Genomic DNA, 15327 nt, shown 5'->3' on the forward strand with positions numbered 1-15327 from the left:
AACCTGGGTGCATATTTGAAAAACCAAATCGAAATTCATGGAATCAAGTTCGAATTTGTATCCAAGTTACATAATATGATGCGAATTTGAATTTCAATTTCATCTGATCTACAATTTACGCTTTCTTAAATTGGATATTTGAAATACACTGTCTCAGATTAGGTATTTAATCTAATTTTTTATTTTTTAAAGCTCAGAGATGCTTTCGGAGATTTGGTATATACAATTCCTCTTACCGGGAATTTGTCCGAATACCCATTCAATATGTCTGAATACCCATTCTCTTATCGGGTATTTCAACCATTTTTTTAAAATATTTTCAACATTTTTCCATTTTTACCCAAAAAAGTTTATTTTCTGATTTTCTAGTCTAACTATGCATTTTACAAAAAAGATCAATTTTTTTGGTCGAAATACCCGGTCTAAATGGGTATTTAGACATATCCCCTATCTGAAAAAAGCGTATATCATATATAAAGTCTTAAAAAGTGTATTTAAGTTTTAGAAAATAAAAATTAGATCAAATACCTAATATGACATAGTGTATTTATCTCGATAACATTTGATCAGATCCAAAATATATTCAAACATATAATAAACAAAAATTGATCCGATTTGAGATTGATCTATTCTGAAACCGATTATTCAAATTGCCTAACATTATGGTCCAGAATTCGAAAAGGCAGAGAAGAGAAAAGAGAACTTTAATTTTTTTTTCGAGGTATGCTCCCTAGTTTTTTGGCAAAAGAAAAGAAATGATTCATTGTTTAAAACTTTTTTCTGGAAAATGTGAAGATTTGAAAAAATTCTCTCAAATCACTTCTCGAATAATAATCAACATGTTCTTTTTTTTGTTTACTTTCTCTTGGTTTTTTACACAAATCGGGAGTACACGAGATAGGGGCGTAAATAAGTCAAACTGTTCGCGAGTTATTTAAACTCGACTAACAAAATGTTTGAATTCAGCTCGTTAATAATCGTGTCGATCTCGAACTATTCGAATTATTAACCGAGCTGAACTCGAACATCAAATTACTTGGTTTGTAAGGTCCGTAAGCCCCACCGATCTAAATTTTCGTATTTCAGTTGGAAGAAGGAATGAATGTTGATGCACCAAGAATACTCTGGATGCATTTGAAAGAGTTGTAAGAGGAAGAATTTAAGGCGATGCTTCAAAGTTGTATTAGGAAAGAAGGAGATGTAGAGCAAATGTGGACTAACATAGTCAGTTCTATTAGAGAATGTAGCAAAAAGGATGTTGGAGGTGACTTCCGGTAGAGTAATTTCTCAAAAAAATAGTGGTGGTGAAATGAAGAAGTACAAATGCGAGTGCAGTTCAAGCGAGAATATTTATGGGATTCATGTCAATTCAGACAGCGCAGACGAATCCAGAAAGAAATGAAATTTTAAAGTTGCAAAACGAATGGCTAAAAATGCAGTTGCAGAACTTAAAGATCAAGCATACAAGGATGTGTATAGACGTCTCAACACCAAGGAGGGTGTGAATGAAATTTTAAAACTTGCAAAAGCACATAATAGGCGTCGTCAAGATCTTTGTTAGATAAGGTATATTAAGGACGAGTTGACCATATTTTATTGCATGATGAGAATATTAAAGGAATGTGATATACATATTTTTATGAGTTATTTAACACAGCCAGATGGAGAGAAGTTATATGGGATCAGATAGTCTTTCGCATTATGGAGGTTGAAGATGGTTGAGGTCAAGATATTACTAGAGATGAAGTAGAAACAGGGTTGTGCATGACGGGGTAAGGTAAGGGCAAGATAGTGGGCCTGGATGAGATATCGATTGAACAGTGTTACTGTTTAGCAGAACCTAGTATGTGATGGTTGATAAGTCTTTTTAATAAAAAACTTCGGACGATTAAGATGCAAAATGAGTGGCTGTTGAATATTATGATACTTAGTCATACAATGAAACCATGTGAACGTGTTATTGAGTCCAATATTTGAAGGGTTTTTGATATATCGACAAATCAATTTGGTTTCATGTCTGGTCGATCAACTATTGAGGCAATTTATCTTATTCGTTCTCTATGAAAAATATCGGGAACGTCACAAAGATCTTCATATGATATTTATTGATCTTAAAAAAATTTATAATACTATACCGAGAGCGGTAATTTGGAGATATTTAAAAGTTAGGAGGGTTCCAAAATATATATATATATATATATATATATATATATATATATATATATATATGCACGATACAAGATATGTATTTGGAGGTAGGGACATGTGTTCGAACGCCAATAGGAGATGCTTGCTTTTTTCCGGTTGATGTTGGCCTTTATCAAGGATCAATGTTAAGTCCTTTGTTATTTATAGTTATTCTGGATGTGCTTCCCCGTGAGATCCAAAAACGTACCCTGGTATATGTTTTTTGCTGATGACATAATGTTGATAGCAGAGACTAGGAGTCAGATTAATGTACACTTACAGTAGTGGCATGCATTATTAGAGGTTAATGATTTCCGTTTGAGTTGTTCTAAGACTGGATATTTATGGACTATTTTTAGTGGGGAGATTAATGAGGCGGATATTGTAGTTTGTCTCGCTGAAGACCGAGTTCCGCTGATAAATCATTTTAAGTACCTTATATTAGTCATTGACAACAGTGGGGACATTGCTGTAGATGTTACTTATCGTATTAAAGCTGAATGGCTAAAATGAAGTGGCGTCATAGAGGTATTGTGTGATAAGAGTGTATCTTTTAAGTTGGAAGGGTAGATTCAATATAATTGCTATCCGACCAACATTATTATATGATTTGACATGTTGTCCATTAAGGAAAGTTCAGGGCGTCGGTGAAAAACGGGATAAATGCGTATGTTGCGATGGATGCGAGGTCGTACTATGACAAATCATATACCGAGTGATGCCTTAAGACGATAATTAGGTGTTGAGTCTATTTCCAAGAGGATACAAGAGGGCAGTTTGAGCCGGTATGGACATTTTAGGAGACAACGTGCATCAGATCCGATTATAGATGTTGAAAACATATCGGTGCGGGGCAAGAGAAAGAGATGTAGATCACGTAGTACTTGGGCGGATGAATTAAATTTGGATATGAAGGTTTTAAATCCCACACGTGATATGACTTTTGATAGGTTGCTTGGCAATGACAGATTCGAGTTGTTGGGGTTGTTTATGGTGATTTGCAACCACCACAATCATAAAGTTCTCTTCCTTTTTTATAAGTGGGGTTGTGTGCATGCTTGATTTTGTGTATATTAAGGTGCATATACATTTATTAAATATTACTTAAGGATGTTAATCTTCTTGTGGGTAAGTCTTATGATACAACCATGGACTCATGTATTGTCTCACATATTTTACAATTTTTGTTTGTTATATTCGTTTATATCAATTTTATTTTTGTTACTTACCGCACATATATGCAATTTGTCACTCATTATCTATCTTGTACTAAGATGGGGTCTTTCCGGAAATAACCTCTCTAATTTTCGGAGTAGGAGCATGATTTTCGTACATCTTACCATCCATAGAGTCTGCTCTAACTGGATAATACTGAGTACGTTTGATCTGATTTAGTTTATTCAATATTTTACTCATATTTTATATACTAAAGGCTTAACGAATTCGCATTGTACCGAGCCTGTTAGTATTCGACTCGGATTAATTACACCCTTAACACAAGTATTAATTTTCTTATCTAATATTTTTTCTCTTCTATCCCAAAAAATGTTAGGAGCACGGGCTAATTGTAATGTTAGGTTGTTTCAAAAATTAATTAAATGTTCTTGAGAAAAAAATGTAATGTTTTTTTTACAACGGAAAAACTCATTAATTCAATAAATCGTTCAGAACAATCTCCACCAAATGGGTAGGAGGAGATGAGAAAACAATGAAGTAATGTAACAAATATGGGATTCTAGCTATGCTATGTGCCACCTTATTGGCTTGCTTCGTTATGTGTTTAACACAAATTAAAGGTAGGTTTTGTTGCATCATCATCTTGCATTGATCTATGACATGCCCCACTTCCAACAGATTTGTGCCAATATCATGAAGAGCTCTAAAAGTTAGCAAGGAGTCCGTTTCCACCACAACTATTCGGTCCTTGTAGCTCATCAGCCATGGCAGAGCTTCTCTAACCCCAATACATTCAGCCACAAAGATAGTTTCTGGACAAGGTAATGTCATGCTTCTCCCTTCAACAAAAGTCCCCTCAGAATCTCGAATGACCATTCCAACTATAAATGTGCTGGCTCCCGGAACAAACGACGCATCAACATTATTGGTGAGACTGCGTAATTGTATGAACAGTTACGTGATAACTCAACATGATAACAACACTAGAACAAGATAGGTTAATAATACTACGTCTACACAAGAAATCAGGAAGAATGAAGAAAATGCAAATACAAAGAATCAGAAGATTAGAAGAAGGCCTAAAGTCTGTTTACGGGTCACTGAAAGAAGTTCATTAATATGATCATGCCTCAGTGAAGAACAAAGGTTAAAGACTTTCAGGGTTTCAGAAATATTGAAGATTCAGTATACAAGTGCTACCGGAAGATTTCAGTGTATTGGCATTGATTGAAGATAGATAGTGTTCGAAGCATAGGATTCTGAATAATTGAAGACAGGGTATAGACAGAGGTTAATGAAGATATTGTCTAAAGTACCAGATTGGATTCCAGTAAAAGTACATCTATTTATTGATAGTCAGTATTTGAAGCGATAAAGTTGAGGCAAACTTAACAATGTAATCAAGGATATAATACGAAGACCTGAATCGGAGCTAGTCGTCTGTGAACCAGACCAGTTGCACTAGGCGTCAACGTTTCATGAAAGAAATCTGAGTATTATCATTAGAAGGATTGTTAAGTGAGGATTCGTATCAGGGAACACAGGTTGTTAGGTCACACACACTGTAGAAGGGGGTTGAATACAGTGTTTAGCACAATCAAATCGAATATAAGAACTCAAGTAACAGAAAACAGATTTTATTCAACACAATAAACTCTGTTACAATATGGAACTGTCCTCTCTCAGTGATGAACAAATTATCACGAGAGCTGTTAGAGTTACAAAGAATAATAACTTCGATAATCGTAACACTTATAGTGTAAACTCTATGCCCGTGTTTATATACTACACAATTACAAGATAATCTTCTAATTGATATGGAATATATTTCTGCTTCCTAAAATATATCAACTAGTTATCTTTTCTTCCAAGTATTCAATTCTTCATAGAATTCCTTCTTCATGCATAATTCTTTCTGTCTTAGTCTCGATCTTCTTTCCTTTCAATCAGCCGCCTGCCTTATCTGAAAGTCATCTTAAGTCCTGATATTATCTCCTGATAAATATCTTCTGATCACTTAAGTTCTGATAACTTAAGCTCTGATATCTTAAGTTCTGTCTTCAGTATAAGTGCTGATTTCCAGTTAAGTACTGATTTGTCCTGTTAAGTAAGATCTGAAAACTAAATACAAATCATATTACTCATGACATTATCAAATATATCTAACAATATTCCCCAACTTGTAAATTAGCATAATATACAAGTTCAACAGATATTTGATGATGTCAAAAACATTAAGTATAGATGTATGAGAATTTGACTAGATAACTACAACTTACAGTCCTTTCAGCTTTACCATCTTAAAATTCTGATAACAGCTTCAGTCTGTATATACTTCAGAATTTAAGCAGTTGTAGATCTTTGACTTGGCTTCAATTTCAGATCTCTTTGATATCAGGAGTTGTCCTGAGATAGTTCTTCAACAAACATCTCTCAGCATATTCAAGTTCATTGACCATCCTCCTTTTAGCATTTATCAATTCAGCTGTATCTTTTCCAGTTTGAAAAATAGCTGCTCTGAGATCATTTATCTTAGATTTTCTTATCTCTTGATCTAGTCTTATCAGATATGCCTTATCAGACTCTAGATTGAATTCCACATCTTTATAACCCAGAAAAGTAGTTATAATCTTAGCAGAGTTAGGCTTCATATCGACAATATCACCTTTGTGATCTCTGTACTTGGGACAGTATGTGCTGTCAGACTTTACAGAATAAAGCTTCTTCTGTCTTTGAATTTGTGACTTTAAATACCCTGCAACACTATCTGTTAATCTGTCTTTCACTTGAAGTAGGAATAGAACATGTTCCAGTTTCTCAAAATACTTCAGTGGTATAGCATTCTACTTAATCTGGTATACCATTCCATCTGTCATAAAATATAAAAAGATATGTTCTTTCAAGAAGGTATGGTAAACCAAAGTCGATTCAATCTTTCAGGAGTTGCTCCAACATCTGGTTCACTTAAGGAAGTTGGATCATTGGTAGTGTTATGTACTCTTCTTTCATCAGAACTACCCAACCCAGATTTATCTCTTGCTTCCTTTCCTGTAACAACTCTTGCTTCAAAACCACTTATTGCAGTCTTCAAAGGTTGAGCCTGTTTAGCTTTGGTGAATCCTGGTAGGAGTATCTTTGAAGATTTAATATGAGCAATGTCAGAGATTTCCTTTTCCAATCTTATGATATCAAGCCAACTTGAGCTAAGTCAGAGGTTGCTTGCTTCACTGTCATATCAGAACTTACTACATCTTGACTCTGAACAACAAGAGCCATGTTAGAGGCTGTTTGAAACATCTTCTTATGCATCAGAGTAAGATTAGCATCTTCTTCATCATTAGTTATTTCTTCATCCATGACTGGCATATAAACCTTTACAGGTTCATCAAATTTTTCTTTTCCCTTGGACCTTGGATCAATTTCCACTTGTGATTTGGCTTTGGTTGCCTCAGAACTTGTTCTTTCCTTTATCACAATACCCTTAGGCTTTGGAAATTTCTTTTCAACAACACAAGCTTTAGATTTTTTCTTGACACCTTCTACTTTGAGTATAGCTTCTTCTTCCTTTAGACTCTCAAAGTCCATTCCTGGATTTTCTTTAAGAAATAACTCCCTTGAAATTTCTTCATCAAGTTCCAGATTTTCACCAGAACTTATCCTTTTACCAGTATCAGAACTTGTTCTTCTCCCAGTATCAGAACTTGTTCCTTGACTTGTAATTCTATCTTTACTTGATGAAAACCCTTTGCCTTGACCTTGACCTCTACCCTTATCATAGTTTCCCTGGTCATCATTTCCATCATCCTTTCCTTTCAGTGTCTGAATAGATTTGCATTTGGACTTAATCACTTTCTCCCCCTTTTTGGCATCAGCAGGTAAAAGAAGAGAGACAAGCAATTCCACTGAGGATTGGATCTCATTGAGTTGACTTTGGTGAGAAACTTGATTCTTCAGAATTTCTTCAATTTGAGTTTGTTGCTTCTCCTGACTTTTCTCAATGTAGGCAATTATGTCAAAGACTGGCTTGAAAAATCTGTTCTTTTTAAGTTTCACATTCATATCTTGCTGGATCAGAGCATCCTGAATTTTATTCACCTTGTCATGAGTTATTGAGTGTTGACCTTGAAGGTGCCTTGTACTCAATGCAGTAACTCTCAGCTGTGCCTTGAAATCATCATTTATCAGCATTTCATCAGCTTTTGCAAGATGCTCAGCAAGAATCTTTTCAGAAGGAACAAAACTAACTGTGTTCCATTCCTCAGTCCACTCCTTTCCTCTAGAAGTTTCACTCCAAGGTACCGGTGCTTCCCCTATAACAAACTTCTTAACTAAATCAGCTTTAGTAATTATTTGTTGAGGTGCATGTCCTGATGGACCAGCTACAGCAGCATGTAAATTGGTAGCAGCTTCACCAATAATTTCTTCATTGGCAGCATCAGAACTTGTGGAACCTGCAGTATCAGCATCCTCTGGTAAAACAACAGTATGTGAGGCTATAGAGACTTCAACATCATCCTATAAATTCTGATCTGTAGCCAGGTTCTGATCAACATCCAACGTTGATGTTGTTGGTGGAGTGAGTTGAATTGGTGGAGCTTCCAAGTACAAAACTTCAGGCACAATCAAGTTATGAATATCAATTTCAGCACTTGTACCTGGTTCTTTAGTATGTACTGGATCAACTATAGGTGACATAGGAGGTGTAGAAATTTTGTCTTGAGCAGTTTCATGTTGTGTAGAAGGAAGTGATTCAATAACAATAGGTTCTGTTGAGATTAGAGATTCCTGATCCCCTTCCTTAGCTGCTTCCACTACATCTGAATCTGACACAACTATGTCCCTATGAGCTCTCTGTTTCTTTACTTTCTTCAAAAGTGGAGATACTGTAGGAGCTTTATCATCAAAATTTAACTTTCTAAGCCTTTTGAGGGGCCTAGAACTCCCAGTTACAGTATCTTTCTGAGAAGTAACCTTCTCAGCTTCTAAAACAACAGGTTCTGATATTGGAACCTGTTCCTCAACATCTGATTCATCTCGCAGAATAATTCTCCTTCTCTTCTGTTGAGTCTGAGGTACTTTCTTAGTCCTCTTGGGTTTGGAAGATGAAGGCTGCACTGTAGGATCTGAAGGTTGAGGTTGAGAAGTTTGAGGTGTTTTTGTAGAGGTGGTAGGTGCTGATGGATGAGGTTCGGATGGTTGAATATCAAGATATAGTTCAGTGTATTTAACTGGATCATAGGTTATCAAGGCTTGTTTGACAGATAAAGGAACTAGGTGGGGTCTTAACACAACCTTCTTATTATCAGTAGATAATAAGTCATTAAAAGCTCTTTTAGCTAGTCTGAATGATGGAATTAATTCACTAGCTGATTGGGGCTTATCATCACAACAAAAACTATAGATAAGCTGACAGAATCTAGCAAAGTAAACAGTATTTCTATCTTCTGTCATTCTATCCCCAATAAAACCTAGGAAAACACTTGCATAATCAAAATCAGTTTGATTTATGGGAGCATACACGATTTGTTGGCTGAATATGGGGATTGTATTGAAATTAGAACATTTGCTTGCAAAAGCCTTGGTTATGCAGTCAAAGAAGAAACTCCATTTCCTCCTTATGTAAGATCTCTTCAACTGACCCAGCTTTGCCAATGTCCTCTCATACCCCAGACTGGCCATCATGTTTTGAAGAACTGGCTCTTCAACAGTAGAATAAACGCAGTTCTCAGGCAGCTGCAGTGCTTGTTGAACCGTAGCCAATGTCACGACATGCTCATGCTCCCCTGATGAAAAAATAATATTTGGGAACCCTTGAGCACCACCATCATCATATACTCCGCTTCTCCAGAACTCCAGTACTTGAGTACCAGAGACTGCTTCAGGTTCGGTCAGAGCATACTCAATATCGAACTAGCAAGAAAGTCCTGAATGAAATGAAGTTCTGATGGGGCTTCTGACTTGCTAAGAATAGCGGAGAAGTTATTAGGAACAAACTTAGCTCCATCAACAATTATGTCTTTTGGTGCCATCTCTGAAAGAAATTAAGTGAATAAGAGAATGTTTGCAAAGTGTTTGTAAAAAGTTCTGAGAGAAAGACAACTTCATAAAATAAAAGAGAGAGAGAGAGAGAGAGAGAGAGAAAGTAAAAGAGATTTAGAATAGAAAAGTAAGTAAAAGATTAGAAAATCTGTTATCTCTCATATATATACTCTCTCCACTCAACAGTTATATTTTTGAAGCATGAAATACACTTTACACCTGGCACCATTTGAACAGTCAGTAAACGGTTAGTATGAGAGTTAATGGGCACGTAAAATAAGCAATAATTACCGGGCATATGCAGTTTTTCAGGACATACACGTTAACCACTAACCCATAATAATTATGACTGTTTTATCTCACATTAACCAATATTCTGTAAAAATATTATCGTTCAAGTAATGACCAAAAATAAACCAAGTAAATAAATACTGTCACGTCAGTATCAGAACTTGATTATTATCAGGATTTAGAAGTCATCAGAATATGGCTCCTTAACTCGAAAAGTGAATTTGTATTCATGTAATTCTTCACACAAATACTGATATGGTTTCATCAGAATTTAATCATCAGAACTTCCATCAGCACTTGTCCTCAGAATTTATGCAATCTGACACATAAACTGTTAATCTAAAACAATATTTATCACCACAGTAATTTTCATCATTCATATGGAGTGTAAGTGTGTGCATTAAGCTAAATATCAGACAAAGAGTAAAGTCTGATTCATATCAGTACATCTTAGAAATAAGGCATAACTAAGAATTTTGCTCAAAATATGTCATTATTCTGAAGCCTACTTTAGAATGAGTTCATGCATGAGTCCACCTCAACTGTTTTGTGCTCATTTTATTCATCTTTTGAAATTCTATTTTACAGTGGCTTCTCAGTGTAAGTGAGTCACGACTGTGATAAGTGGCATTTTATACCACTTAGAACGTCTTATAATGGCTTGAATTGATGTCTTGAAATCAAGTATTTTATGTATTTGATGTGTTTTTCTAGTGTTTGTGCATTTTAGGGCGTTCCTTGTATTTGTGGGGAGATTTCATCAAGAATAGGCCTTGGTATGTGTTTGGCATTGCAAGTGGGAAGATAGGAGCAGAATGCAGCAGAGAACGGGCAAAATAGAGTATTTTCCAGTAGGATATTGGGCGCCCGCTCAGCTCAGCTGGGTTGCCGCTCAGGAAGCTGGGCGCCCGCTCAGGATTGCTGGGCGGCCGCTCAGGGGCACGAATTAAAAATCTGATTTTTTGAGTTCTTGTTCTGCTGGACTTATGACTTTTTAGATGGCTGGGTTTTGTGGGGCTTCTATATAAGTAGTTTTCAGAGACGTTTCACGTGTATTGAATCGTGGTATTAATCGAGGAGCAAGGAGATAAGGAAGAAGACCGTTTTAGCACATCGCAACGAAGAGGAAGCATAGTTTCTTGTGATTCTTTTATTCGTTGTAACAGTGGATGCTAGTTTTCTTTACTTTGAACCTATTTACTCTTGTGACATACTCTGGTTTAATATAAGTAGTTTTATTAATTATTCTCGTGTGTTATTATCATGTTTTCATATGAACCCATGGTGACGATGAGTTCAATCGTGGGCTAATCGTGATAATGGGGTCGTAACGGAATTTGCTACAGAATTCTTTAGTTAGTTGATTAATACCTTAGTGTGTGATGATTGTATGCTATCTAGTATTGGTTGTGCTTATTCGTCTTATGTGTGTCGCGAACATATAAGATAGGGTGTTAATCTTTTATGAAGTGACGGTGGATCTTGAGATTTAGAACTTGCCATGCTAGCATAGGTTCATGTATGTGTATGCATGATTAGTGGGTAACTCTAACCGTTTTACTTGCCCTGTGTAATCATAAGGAATAACTTGTGCTTAAATCGTTATGTTGTCAAATTCTGTAGACATATAGGGTCTCAACATAATTGATGACTATTCAACTTCTATCTTAATTGTGGATGCTTGGTAGAATGGTATTAGTACAACGAAAGTTGGCTTTTATCAGTTTAGCGTTGTTCGATTAATATGATCACCGTTACATGCTAAGGGTAATAACAATAACTATTGAAGGAAGTAGTAATGAAGTTATGATCTCATGTGTGTTTAATATTGTTAATTCAAGTGTCTGTTAAGTGTTTAATTCTCGTAGTTAATTCTAGTTAATAATTAGTTAATCAATTCTATGTGTTATTGTCTTAACATTGAGAAGTAATCATACATTGGTGAGTAAGTATTAATTGAGCATAATTAGTCCAAGTCTCTGTGGGAACGAACTAGAAAGTATTCTATATTACTTGCAAACGCGTATACTTGCGTGAATATTAGCGCGTGTTTTTGCCCTAACAAGTTTTTGGCGCCGCTGCCGGGGACTCGGCGTATTTGTTTAGTTTACACATTTACCATCAGTGGTCATTAGGTGATTAAGATGTGTTACTTATCGTTTCCGCTTAGGTTTCAGGTACTTTAGCGAGCATTTATGCAAACACATTCTCGTACTCGCAAGAGGACTTTAGATTCGGCTGAGGAGACAGACTCAGTTCTTGATATTCCGGAGAAGATAGATTTTGAAGATTTGGATAAAGAGAGTGAGCAGAAAGAACCAGTAATTATGGGTGATCGTATAGTTCCGGCAGATCCAGCTCTTATGGACTTTTCTCGGCCTAAAATTGATGACATTCAGTCAAGCATCCTTCATTCTGCTATTCAGGCTAACACTTTTGAAATCAAGCCGGGCTCTATTCAGATGGTGCAGAATTTTGTTTCTTTCAGAGGTGCTGCAATTGAAGACCCCAACATGCACATCAGGAATTTCATCGAGATCTGTAGTACTTTCAAATATAATGGTGTGACTGATAAGGCTATCAAGCTGAGGCTTTTCCCATTCTCTCTGAGGGATAAAGCTAAGGACTGGTTACATTCAGAACCAGCTGGGTCCATCACTACTTGGCAAGATCTTGCACAAAAATTTCTGGTAAAGTTCTATCCAATGGCAAATACTACAGCTATGAGGAGTGCTCTTACTCAGTTTGCGCAGCAACCAACAGAATCTATATGCGAAGCTTGGGAGCACTACAAGGAGATGTTGAGAAAGTGTCCACATCATGGTACCTGACTGGATGGTGACACTGGTTTCTATAATGGTTTGGGGCCCCAATCTCGGCCATGCTCGATGCAACAGCTGGAGGCGCTTTGTGGGCCAAAAGCTATACTGAGGCTTATAATCTTATTGAAACTATGGATGCAAATGAGCATCAAAACCCAACTCAAAGGATGATGCCTGGGAAGGTATCAGGTATTCTGGAAGTTGATGCAGCTACAGCTATTGTAGCGCAGCTCCAAGCGTTGTCTATGAAGGTCGATTCTTTAGCCACCTATGGAGTCAATCAGATAGCTATGGTCTGTGAGCTTTGTGCAGGTTCTCATGCTACGGATCAGTGTTCTCTTGTTAATGAATCTGTTCAGTATGTGAACAATTATCAGCGACCGCAGCAGCCTGTGCCAGCTACTTATCATCCTAACAACAGAAATCATCCCAATTTCAGCTGGAGCAATACTCATAATGCTATTCAGCAACCATATCAGCAAGGCATAAGTAAACAGTTTAATCAACCTGGATTCCAGCAACCACAGCAGTATGCTCAAAGGCATTCATATCCTCAACAAGGAGGTGGTGCTCCACCTTCTAGTGCTGATTTCGAGGAACTCAAGCTTTTGTGCAAAAGTCAAGCTGTTTCTATCAAGACCTTGGAAAATCAAATCGGTCAAATAGCCCATGCAGTGCTCAATCGTCAACCTGGCACACTTCCTAGTGATACTAAAGTGCCAGACAGGAAGGAAGCTAAAGAGAAAGTCAAGGCTATTACCTTAAGGTCTGGAAAAGTTGCTGATGCTGAAAAAGCGAAAGACGGAGAAGCTGAAGTTGTTGATGAAGAAGAGAAGCAAAAGGAGAAAGCGGTGGAACCAAGGAAGACTACTGTTGAACACACTCTGCCTGAGGATAATACAGGGGAGAAACAGCTCTATCCTCCACCACATTTCCCTAAGAGATTGTAACAACAAAAGCTGGATAAGCAGTTCGGTAAGTTTCTGGAGGTGTTCAAGAAACTTCACATCAACATACCTTTCGCTGAGGCTCTGGAGCAAATGCCTAGTTATGCGAAATTCATGAAGAGTATTCTTTCAAGGAAGGTGAAACTGGATGACCTTGAGACCGTTGCTTTAACGGAAGAGTGCAGTGCTGTGCTGCAACAGAAATTACCTCCAAAGCTTAAAGATCCAGGTAGCTTCACCATTCCTTGCACCATTGGCAAGTTGTCTTTTGATAAATGCCTATGCAATTTGGGAGCAAACATCAATCTGATGCCATTGTCTATCTTCAAAAAGTTGAATTTGCCTGATCCAAAGCCCACCTACATGTCTCTATAATTGGCTGATCATTCTATTACATATCCACGAGGCATAGTGGAGGACGTGTTAGTAAAGGTGGATAAGCTCTTCTCCCCTGCAGACTTTGTCATTTTGGATTTCAAGGAAGATAAGAATATCCCCATAATCTTGGGAAGACCTTTCTTAGCTACAGGCCGTACCTTGATAGATGTGCAGAAAGGTGAACTTACTATGAGGGTGCAGGATCAGGATGTGACATTCAATGTATTCAAAGCAATGAAATTCCCTACAGAAGATGAGGAGTGCTTAAAGGTGGATTTGATTGATTCTGCGGTAACTTCAGAACTTGATCATATGCTAATGTCTGATGTATTAGAGAAAGCCTTAGTGGGGGAGTTTGACAGTGATGATGAGGATGACAATGAGCAACTACAATATCTAAATGCTTCTCCTTGGAGGCGAAAGCTAGACATGCTATTTGAATCGCTTGGTACTTCTAATCTAAAAAATGCTGAAGGAAAGCTCAAACCATCTATTGAGAAAGCACCTACTTTGGAGCTTAAACCATTGCCTGAACACTTGAGGTATGCCTTTTTAGGTGATGCATCTACTTTACCTGTTATTATTGCATCTGACCTTTTAGGTAGTGAGGAGGACAAGCTCTTGAGGATTTTGAGAGAATTCAAATCGGCTATTGGATGGACTATAGCAGATATTAAAGGGATCAGCCCTTCATACTGCATGCATAAAATTCTGCTAGAAGAAGGTAGTAAGCCAACTGTTGAGCAATAGCGACGACTTAATCCTATCATGAAAGAAGTGCTGAAGAAAGAAATTCTGAAGTGGCTGGATGCAGGAATCATATATCCTATTTCAGACAGTTCTTGGGTGAGCCCCGTGCAATGTGTACCTAAGAAATGAGGTATTACTGTGGTAGCAAATGAGAAGAACGAGCTCATCCCCACTCGAACAGTCACATGATGGAGGGTATGCATGGATTACAGAAAGTTGAATAAGGCCATGGGAAAGGATCACTTCCCTCTTCCATTTATTGATCAGATGCTTGACAGGCTGGCCGGTTATGAGTATTATTGTCTTCTGGATGGCTATTCGGGGTATAATCAGATTTGCATTGCACCAGAGGATCAAGAAAAGACTACCTTCACTTGTCCATTTGGCACGTTCGCTTTTCGCAGAGTTTCGTTTGGCTTATGTGGCGCACCTGCCACTTTTCAGAGATGTATGATGGCTATATTCTCTGATATGATTGGAAATAATGTCGAAGTGTTCATGGACGACTTCTCCGTCTTTGGACATTCGTATGATGAATGTTTGAATAATCTTCGTGCGGTGCTCAAAAGGTGTGTGGAAACTAATTTGGTGCTCAATTGAGAAAAATGTCACTTTATGGTGCGTGAAGGCATTATTCTTGGGCATAAGGTCTCTAGCAAGGGTCTTGAGGTGGACAAAGCCAAGGTGGGAGTCATTGAAAATCTTTCACCCCCAATTTCTATGAAAGGAATCCGTAG

The sequence above is a fragment of the Apium graveolens genome, chromosome 10 (assembly GCF_009905375.1).
Source record: "Apium graveolens cultivar Ventura chromosome 10, ASM990537v1, whole genome shotgun sequence".
Lineage (NCBI taxonomy): Eukaryota > Viridiplantae > Streptophyta > Magnoliopsida > Apiales > Apiaceae > Apium > Apium graveolens.